Raw genomic sequence first — 11,730 nt, 5'->3', positions numbered from 1 at the left:
ACTATTAAAGGGTACTTTTAGGACTAATCAGGAAATTCTTTATATACAGAGTCATTAAAGTGTGGAATACATTTTCAGATAGAATATTGGAGGCAAAAACCTTGGAATCGCAAACAATTGGATGCTACAATGGGGTCACATTAGGACCTCTCTAGAAGGATAAATCAAGATATTTCCCATAATTAGATTAAAGTGATCAGACATCCACAGGTTTGAAGATGTTTGCTCATCCAAATAATGCTATCAAATAAATTTAACTATAAAAAAATCCACGGAGTACTGGTTTTTCAATGGAATGATTTCACTTCCTACATGTTAATAAAGTATCCTGTCCCACTTGAATACTGCAGGAAGAATCCAATTATCATCAATTAATAACTGCATTGAACACACTGGTCCAGGTAATCAGCGACATTTTAAATCAGAATTCGGTACCTATCAGGGTGACAATCATTTGATTCTATTAAAAAGCTTGTGTAATTTTCTTTGTAAACCTTAGCTTCAATCCTTTACACACATGATCTGCAAGCCACTGAGACAAATGCCCATGGAATTGCACCCTGACAAAGAGTGAATGCCCTGAAGGTTTGTGGGGGTGGGGGTCTGATGGGAAGGTAGAAAATTGATTTGGAAAAGGGATCTCATGGAGAATTTCGAAACATTTTCTTTTTTGTTGATTTTTATTTTCCAATGTTCTCTACTTTCCTGTAAGCAGTGATTTATGCTGCGATGCTGCTCTTCTGAGGCTGTAGCCCTCAAAGACCTGACACGAGTGCTTATTCTTCAACCAAGTCCAATACGATCCTTATTCAATGTCCATGGTAATTTTATCTCTGCTCACTATAGTTCAATCACCCTGTAGAGCAAAAGTAATCCTATTCTCTTCGACCAGCAGCCTTCTTAAACTCTCTCCCATGCATTCTCCAACAAGTTTGAGTTCACTGAATTCTTTGTCACAAAGATAGAGACCATCCATTCAGTTGCCTTTGCTGCTACTTTGCCCACAAACCATATCATCTCCCAAGTTTCCTCCTACTCTAACCGTAAACCCATCTCTCTCCAATTCCTCACTTTTCCCACCCTCTCATTACATTCATGAGACCCATTTTCTAATCCCTTGACCCCATTGCAAACATATGAAAATGATAGGCGGGAAAATGCCAGCTGATCCTTCCAGCCTGCCTCAAACACATGATATCTGGAGTATCACGATTAGACACTTTCTACCCCACCCTGTAGCCATATAATCCCCATGGAGAGGCACTAAACCCAATAAATGGAAAAAGATTCTGGAAAATTTCTCTCTCCCCCCAGGCAGTCGAATCTAGTAAAGATCATATTGATCATGTGCATATTAACAATTAATCCACTTATCTTCTCTATAATACGATCTCTACCCAGCCAAAAATTCCCTTGAAACGTACAGAGGCAACACACACTGCACAAGCAGGCAATGCATTCCAGGCATTCACTGGGAAAAGAACAACCCAACACATAGCCTGTTCCTACATTTGCATAGTTTAAATGCCTTCCCTAGCCCAACCCCCGATCTATCATACTGAAATAATGCATCAATACGTACACAATCTAGTCCTTTTATATTTTATTTACCTCTATTGGGTAGGTTCGACGTTTACACTGCTCTAGAGTAAATAAGTTCTTTAAGCCTATTTATAACTCATTTTCTTTAAGCATTCTCATTGCTCTCCTGCAATTCTTTTTCCAAGGCCATAATATCACCCATCATGTGGGGGGGACCAAAAGTGGGTGCAGTGCTCCAGATGTAGTCAACAAACTGTGTAATGACAGAATGGTTTCATTTCTGAATAGTTCTAATAATACAACTGTGACAGAAATCACAACTGCCAAATGGAAACATATTAATTGCTTCATATGGAACACTGCTTGAAACTTACTGGACATTGCAAATAACTTTTTTAAAAGCAGAACTGAACAGTTAAAAAATGGCCAAGGACATTTGCATTTTGAGAAGACAAAGGCTGGCTGAGAGACAGAAGTACCAGTCTAGCTGGAACAATGGGGGTGCTCCTGATTCAGTTAGCGAGATTGGTTTTGTCAATAAAGGGTAATCAAAAGACATCGACATCCCTTTGATTTTCTAAGAGCCAAACTCCACCCCCCCCCCCCCACCAAGTATTTCTGAAAGACTCTGAAATTCCAACACCCCTCCAGGAACTGTTGTTTCAAACAGAGATGGTCACATGACCTATCTGCTGGGGTAAGGCTGAGGTTTTTGAATTGTGCCTCAGAATGAACAAGAGATTGCAATTTTGAACTTCACAAGGAAGACATCTCTCTCTCTCCGCCTCCCTCTCCAGCAAAGTCACAGTGGCAGCTTCTATGCCGCAAGACTACAGAACTTTACAGGCAACCACTAAAAAGACAAACAAAACCTCTGCTCGACCTTCTGGTACCAGAGAAGCAAGCCTGAAATTGTGCACGTTGCCCCAGCGGGGACTCCAAGACTTTAACTTCAATTAAGGACATTACATTAAGGAAATTATTGTATGTATTATCAAATCTACTTCAATCTCCCAACTCTTTCTTCCCCTCTCTATCTATTTGTGTGTGTATGTGCACCTCTCATATGCATGTGAGAATGGATGCGCCGCGTATTTTAGTAATTTTAACCGGTTTAGAGTGAGAAGGTTAATAAACTTACATCTTTCTTGTTTAAACCCAAGAAATCTGTCTGATTTGTTCATTTGCAATTGTAATTAGAATGGAATGAGCAAGGGCTCACTGAGGTGCTAAGCTAAAATCACTGTTTAAAAAGATAAACCCTGTTACGGCCAAACCAGAGAAGGGGCAAGAGGGGACCCTGAGATCCCTTCCTCACCTGGTCATAACACAACTAATACCTTGTTTGCTTTTGCTGCAGCTTGTCTGCATCAGTTGCGAATCTTCAATGATCTGTGAACAATACTTGGATCCTTTGCTCTCTCACTGATTTTAGCATTGTTCCCTGTAAATGATCAGCGTGTTCTGTGTTGGTCCTACCTACAGTGTTGTGTTAGGAGCTCTTTTTTCTCATCTACTTACTGTCCCTTAGTGATGTCACCAGGAGACTAGGGTACACGAGTGTAGTGGTTGTTACTACACTTGTAGTCCAGAGAACTACAAAGAGAATCCGGACAATATCAGTTACAATTCCACCATCATATTTAATCCTATTTAAGAAACAATTACCATGAAACTGTATGTTGTAAAATGCCAACTAATTCACTAATGCTCTTTAGGGAATCAAAACTTGTCACTCTCACCCAATCTGGCCTCTATGAGACTTCAGACCCACAAACATGGTTGACTATTAATTGCCCTTTGAAGTGGCGTAAGCAATCAGTTGTATCAAACTGTATCACCAGCTTTTCAGGGCAACTAGCGATGGGCAATAAATGCATACTTTGCCAGCGACACCCACATCCCCCGAATTAATTAAAAATTCCAGTGGTATCCAGCTTCACCTCTCCAGCAGCTCTCAGCCTCTCCACTGTCGCTGTGCTATCAGGCTGCTTGGCTGATTTCCAGTCTGGGATAAGCCATAACTTTCTCCAGGTGAACATTAGTGAAACAAAGGTGATCTTCAGCCCCCTCACATAAAGTCCTTAACCTTGCCATCAACTTCATCCCACCCTGGCCACTGCCTCAGGCTAAACCAGATTAGTCATAACCCCAGCATCCTATTTGCTGAGCTTCCAACTCGATATCCTCTCCATCATAAAGACTTTGGTAACTTTACTTTGGTATCATTCGCCTCTGCCTACACCCCAGCCCATCTCCTGCTGAAACTGTCATACATGCCTTTCCCACCCCCAGACTAGATTACTCTAATGCTCTCCTGGCAGGTCTGCTTTGCTTCACAAACGTCAACTCAACCGAAATTCTGTTCATATTATATTCCACACCAAGTCCTGCTTGCCTATCACCCCGCACCCCCCCACCCCCCCGCTCATAACTGATGGACTGCTAGTTTCACCCTATGCCTCAAACTTCCTTATCTTAACAACCTCTTCTAGAATCATAGAATGGCTACAGCACAGAAGAAAATCATTCAGCCCATTAAGGCAGTGCTGGCTCTCTGCAGGAACAATTTGACAGTCCCAACCCTCCACCTTTTCCCGTAGTGCTGCAAATTATTTCTCTTCAGGTACTTATCCAACCACATTATCCTCATCAACCCCTTCTGTTAACTCATCAGAAATCATAATCAGGTTGGTTAAACACAATTTGCCTTCAACAAATCCGTGCTGGCTTTCCTTAATTACCCAACACGTCCAAGTGATTGTTGATTTTGTCCAGGTTATCATTTCCAAAGCATTCCCATTGTTGTGGCTTGCAGTTGCACTTTGAACAAGTGTGTAACATTGGCAATTCTCCAATCCTCTAGCACCACCTACGTATGTAAGGAGGATTGGAAGATTATGGTCAGTACCTCTGCAATTTCCCTCAGTATCCTTGGATGCATCTCATCTGGTCCTGGTGACTGAAAGTCATAAAGTCATAGAGTCAGAATGGCACAGAAGGAGTCCATTCGGTCCAGCGAGTCCATACCAGTTCTCTGTAGAGCAATCCAATCAATCCCACTCCCCATTCAATCCCTGTAGCCCGGCAAGTTTATTTCCCTCAAGTGCCCATTCAATTTCCATTTGAAATCATTCATCGTCTCCGCTTCCAGCATCCTCGTAGGCAGCGAGTTCAAGGTCATTCGCACTCGTTGTGTAAAAAAGTTCTTCCTCACACTCCCCCTGCATCTCTTGCCAAAGCTTCAAAAAAAAACTTAAATCTGGATCCCCTAGTCCTTGTTCCATCAGATAACGGGAACAGCTTTTCCTTGTCCACCTTATCTAAATCAGTCATAATCTTGTACACTTCCATCATATCTTGCCTCAATCTCCTTTGCTCCAAGAACCCCTGCTTCTCCAACCTAACCTTGTTGTTCAAAATCCCTCAACCCTGGAACCATTCTGGTAAATCTCCTCTGCACCCTCTCAAAGAACCTCACATCTTTCCCAAAGTGTGGTGACCATACTGGCCTAAGCAAGATGTTATACAGGTTCAGCATAACTTTCCTGCTTTTGTACTCAATGACTCTATTTGCGAGCCCCAGGATCCCATAGACTTTGCTAACTGCTCGCTCAATATGTCCTGCCACCTTCAAAGATCTATGCAAATGAACCCTGCTATGCTGGCCCCCACCTGCCAAGAATGAGGCACATTAATTTTGCCACATAGACATTAAACTTCAAATTGTTGCTGGAAAGAAAAGAGGGCCTATCACAAGGAATTGCTAGGCCCCTAGCCAGAAATACATTTTTTGCATACTAGCAGTGTTGGAACAAAGGAACCAGTCCCTGCTCCCCATACACAGAATACATGGTCAGACCAGTTTAGTCACATGACTAACTGACTGTTGTAGAGTTTTGAACTGAGAGTTTTAAATTGGCCACCGAGAATTTGAACCCAGAAAGTTCCTGGCTCCTGGATTGAGAACATCTCTCTCCTGTCTGCTCTCATCTCTTTCTCACCGGCTTTGGAATCCATTGAAGATACAGGAACCCCAAGAGAGAAATGTCTCCTATAGTGAACAAGGTTGAAGAATACTGGGCCCCAAAAAAAGCAAGAATTACCTACAAGCAAGGACTCTATAGTGAGCTCGAAGACAATCTTCAGATATTGCCTCAAACCTCTCCACTTTATTTTTCTTCTGCTCTTTTCTGTCTCTATTTGCATGTGTGTATCGCATATGCATGCTAGCGTGGGGTGCGGCATGTATCCGTAGGCATTAACCGAATTAGAGTTTAAGCTTAAGTTTTAATAAATTTCACTTTTCTTCTCTAAACCTAAGAAAGCCAGTTTGTGCTCATTTCTTTGCCTTATAATTGGAACGTGGTGAACGAGGATTCACCAAGGGGGAGCGCAAAACGCGGTGTGTTTAAAATTAAACCCTGTTACAGTAAGACCAGGTGAAGGCTGAAAGGGACCCCCTAGACACCTTTCTCACCTGGTCGTAACAACCCCCAGGTCATCCTGTTTCTGTATGCTCTCTAGCACTGTACCATTTAGTCTATATTGCCTTTCCCTATCCCTTCTGCCAAAACATATCACCTCGCATCTCTATATTAAATTCCATCTGTCACTTGTCTGTCCATTCTGTTAGCCTATCTATGTCCTGTTGCAGTTGATTGGTATCATCCTCACTGTCTGACACACCTCCAATTTTGGTACCATCAGCAAATTTTGAAATTTTACACTGTATTCCAGTATCCAAGCCATTTATAGATATCAAAATAAACAATGGTCCTAGCACTCAACCTTGGGGAACAACATTGTTTCCCATCCACCAGTCTGAAAAACAACCATTTACCACAACTTGCTGTTTTCTGCCCTTAAGCCCATTTTTAAAATCCAAACTGGCATTGACCCTTCTATTCCATGAGCCTCGATTTTGTTCACCAGCCTTTTATGCAATACTTTATCAAATGCTTTCTTAAAATCCAGATAGACACCATCCATTGCATTTCCTTCTTCAACGTTCTCTGTTACTTCATTAAAATATTCAATTAATCAAGCATAATCTGCCTTTTACAAATCCATGCTAGCTCTCCCTAATTAACTCAAACCTCTCCAAGTGCCTGTTGAATTTTTTCCCGTGATTATTGTTTCTAAAAGCTTACCCACTGATGTTAAATTGACTAGCCTGTAGTTACTAGGAATGTCCTTGCACCCTTTCTTGAATAAGGGTGCTATTCTCCAATCTTCTGGCACCTCCCTCGTATCTAGGGAAAATTGGAAGAGTATGGCAAGCCTTTCTGCCATTTCCACTCCCACTTCCTTTAGCAACATGGGATGTAAGCCATGCAGATCAGGTGATTTATTCACTCTAAGCATTACCATCCTTACCAATATATCCTTCCCATCAATTTTCACCCCATTACCTCTACTATCTCCGCTTCTACCAATATTTTGTCACCATCCTCTTCCTTAGTAAACACCGATACAAAGTATTCATTTAGTATTCTAGCCTTGCCCTGTGCTTCTAGGCATATATCACCCTCTTCGTTCCTCATAGGCCCCACACTCCCTCTTATTACCTCCTTACTATTTACGTGCTGGTAGATGATTTTTGGGTTCCCTTTTACATTAACTGCCATTGTATTCTCATATTCTCTCCTTGCCAGTCATAAATTCCTCTTCACTTTCCCTCTCAACTTGGTGTATTTGGCCTGGTTCTCACTTGAAATGCATCGTAGATCCTATTTTTTTGTTTCATCATATTCTCTATTTCTCTCATCATCGAAGGAGCCCTGGCTCTGGTTCCCTTACTTTTTGCCCTTCTTGGAATGTACTTAGCCTGCAGCTGAAACAACACCTCAAAGATCACTCATTGTTCCTCTCAACTTTTGGTTCCATTTTGCCTTGGCTAGATCCCCTCTCATCCCATTGAAGTTAGCCCTCTTCCAACTTAGAGGTTCTGCTTTAGATTGTTGCTTACTGTTCTCCATTGTTAATCTAAACCTTGCAATACAATGATCACTGTTGCACAAGTGTCCCCCCACAGACACTTGGTCACTTGGCCAACCTCATTCCCCAGCACCAAATCCAGCAATGCCTGCTTCCTAGTTGAATCAAGAACTTACTGGTCAAGGAAGTTCTCCTGAACACATTTCAGAACTTCCTTCCCCTCATTACCCTTTACTCTAACATTATCTCAATCGATATTTGGGTAATTGAAGTCCCCACCATCACAACGCTATAGTTTTTGCACATCTCGATGATTTCCCTGCAGATTTGCTCCTCTATCTCTTACTATTTGGAGGCCTATAGAATATTCCCAGTAGTGTGATCATATCCTTCCTTCTTCTTAACTCTAACTGAATGGATTCTGTCTTTGCCCCCTCAAGATCATTCTCCCTTTTGAACACCAAAATGTCTTCCCTAATCAGTACTGCCACCCCACCTCCCTTTTTCCCTTCCTTATCTTTTCTGAACACTTTGTATCCTTCGATATTAAGCACCCAGTCCTGACCATTTTTAAGCCATGTTTCTGTTATTGCCACTACATCATATTCCCACACAGCTATTTGTCCTTCTTACTCGCCACACTTAGTGCACTTACATACATGCATTCTAAACCCGTCTTTTTATTCCTCGTAGTCCTTCTTTACCAACTTTTAGCCCATCCAGTATCTCAACTACCTCCTCTTTCACTATGACTTTGGTACCATCTTCTTCCTTGATAAAGACAGATGCAAAGTACTTCAGGCATGCCCTCTTCCTCCATGCATAGATCCCCTTTTTGGTCCCTAATCAGCCTCACCTCTCTTCTTACTACCCTGTTATTATTTCTATGCCTATATAGAAGACCTTTGGATTCTCTTTTATGTTAGTTGCCATTCTCTTGTCATACTCTTTCTTTGCCTCTCACATCCTTTTTCACACCCCTTCTGAATTTTCTATATTCAGGCTGGTTCACACTTGTGTTATCAATCTGACATTTGTTATCAGCACCTTTTTTCTGCTTCATCCTACTCTATCGCTTTTGTTATCCAGGGAGCTCTGGCTTTGTTTGCCCGATCTTCCCCTCTCATGGGAATGTACATCGACTGTACCCAAACAATCTCCTCTTTAAAGGCAGTCCATTGTTCTATTATAGTTTTGCCTGCCAATCTTTCAATCTAATTTTATCTGAGCCAGGTACATTCTCACCTCACTGAAATTAGTCCTCCTCCAATTAAATGTTCTTACTCTGCCTTGACCGTTGTCCTTTTCTATAGCTAATCTAAGCCTTATGGTACTATGATCACTGTTCTCTAAATGTTCCCCTACTAACACTTGATCTACTTGACTCACCTCATTCCCCAGAACCAGATCTAGCAATGCCTCCTCCCTCGTTGGACTGGAAACATACTGATGTAGAAAATTCTCCTGAACATACTTCAGATACTCTTCTCCCTCTCTGCCCTTTACATTATTATCCCAGTCTATATTAGGATAATTAATATCCCCCAATATCCCCACTCTATATTTCTTGCACCTTTCTTCTGGCCCTACAACCCCTTCCAAACTTTGTTCTTCTGGCACTGCTCTCTTGCGCAAGTCCCCATCCCTTTGTCATACCATTGGTGACCGTGCATTTACAGGCCTAAATTTCACACTTGGGCATTGCCTCCCGAAACCACTCTGCCTCTTCACCTCCCTCCCCTCCTTTAAGATCCTTCTAAAAGTCTATTTCTTTTGTTAAGTTTTCTCAACCCCTCTTAATAACCTCTCCTTTGGTTCACTGTCTGATGCTTCTATATGGCTTTGTGAAATGCCATGGGACATTTTCTTGTGTTATAGACACTGTATAAATGTAAGCTATTACATTTTTTTTATTTCTTAAAGCCTATGGGGCTATGATGTATCTCCTAAAGCTCATACATATAGCTTTAAAAGCACCCTTTATGAGAATTTTCTAATATAAACCTACACAAAACAGATTTATAGAAACATGGGTGACTCCACACACTGCTAGAAAGCAGATTTTATTCCTTTTACCCACAGAGAGCACATGATGATGTGTATTAATGCAGAAACAGGAGTACTCATAGTTGGCTTTACAACTAATCACCATGGCTGCTTTCCTCAAGCATTTTCTTTCAGAAGCTTATAAAGGACCTCGAATTGGTTTAAACTGGGCCTTTGAGAGGCTAAGATTTATTCTGCCTTGTGACCATGCTCTGAAATTTGGTGAATGGCCTGCTTCTGTGCTGTCCATTCTATTTAAAAATTCTTCAGATATCTGTAGAATCAAGATCATTAGTCTAAAACAAAACTTGAAGTACTCAATTTGAGTCCTGAAACTTTAAAAAATGCTTTATTGGAGTTTAAAAAAAACTCACTCTGAACCTGGTCTGGCCTATATGTTACTCCAAATGCACAGTAATGTGGTTGACTCTTAACTGCCTTCTGAAATGACCTAACAAGACACTCAGTTGTACCAAACCATCACGACAAAGTAACCTTCACCTACGTGTACTGCAGTGGTTCAAGATAACAGCTCACCATCACTTTCTCAAAGTGTAGGGCAATTAGGGATGGGCAATAAATGCTGGCCTTTCCAGTGATGTCCACATCTCATGAATGAAGAAAGAAAAATCGCTTGTTAACAAAAAAAATTTTGTTTAAGCAATATCAAACCAGGGACAAAGTTATCTTGGTACTACAAGAACACAACAGTATGTTAGAACTTACAATTTGCCCTGCACAAAACATTGGAGATAATCATCCACATACTAAATGAAAAAAAATGAACTGAACAGTAATGATGTGCATTTTAATGGGCAATGAAATGATAGTTTTATTGGATGGTGAGGCTCCACCAGTGCCTATGCAGCAATGAGATGACAAGACTGTACATGTAAATTGGACAGAGGAAGTGACTGAAGATGTAAGGTAGAACCAGGAGAGGTGCACCATCAACAGGGTTGAAAATCAGCTGAGTCTTAAAAAATCCAAACCAAGAGAAACTGACTTTTTACATACAAATTAATGAAATAATCAGAATAAACAAACATACCTATCCAAGCAATTAAAATTAGAAAACAAAGAATTTAAAATTCCAAATTCAGGTTTGGCTCCCCTCAGTTAATGCTGGAATGGGAACAGTTGAGGGTTAAGGAGGAATAATACTTAGAATTATCCACAAGCTAGATAATTGGAAAGCTGAAAGATCTTTTAAGTCCAGGGAATGGTATCTTAGTGTCATGCAGGCCCCCACCTACCAAGAATGAGGCATATTAATTTTGTCATATGAACAGTGATTTTAAACTGTTGCTGGGAAGAGAAGGCCTGTTACAAGGGATGCCAGACACTTAGCTGGAAAATATTTGCATACTAACAGACAGTGCTTGTGGAGACAAAGGACCATTCGCTGACACATTCAACCCACAATGGATTTTGATCACCATACACTGAAGGTGTAAGGAAGAGCATTCCAGAGACTGCTAAGGTGATACAATCCACAAAAGCCAGGACTGGGTAAACCAGCTGGTCACATGACTAACTGGCTGGTCCGTGGTTTTTTGAATTAGCCACAGAGTTTTTGAACTGAGAAAGACTGTTTGCTCCTGGAGTGAGAAGACCTCTCCTGTCTGCTTCCATCTGTTTCTCACAAGCCTCTGGACTCACTGAGGACACATGAACCACAAAAGAGAAAAGTCTCCAACATCGAACAAGGTTTAAGAATACTGGGCCCCAACAAAAAGCAAAACCTACAGTGAACTCGAAGAACAGTAACCAAAACCATCTCCAGATATTGCCTCAAACTGTTCCACTTTATTTCTTATGCTCTTTTCTGTCTCTATCTGCATGTGTGTATCGTGTATGCATGCTAGCATGGGCGCATTGCGTATCTGTAGGCGTTAACCAAATTAGAGTTTAAGTTTAATAAAGTTCAACCTTTATTCTTTATACCTAAGAAAACCTGTTTGGCTAGTTTCTTTGCCTTATAATTGGATTCACTAAGGGGGAGCTAAAAAAAAAAACTGTTTAAAATTAAACCCTGTTACAGTAAGACCAGGTGAATATTGAGATGGAATCCAAGACCCCTTTCTCACCTGGTCATAACAGAAATTTGGGGGTTACCGTTGTGGATTTTGCCCACAGACAAACAAGAGAAATTGGACGTGGGAAGCCAAATTGATCCCAATTAAAAAACAGCAAGATTCA

Source organism: Heterodontus francisci, chromosome 14 (assembly GCF_036365525.1).
Source record: "Heterodontus francisci isolate sHetFra1 chromosome 14, sHetFra1.hap1, whole genome shotgun sequence".
NCBI lineage: Eukaryota > Metazoa > Chordata > Chondrichthyes > Heterodontiformes > Heterodontidae > Heterodontus > Heterodontus francisci.
This window is presented reverse-complemented; position numbering follows the sequence as displayed.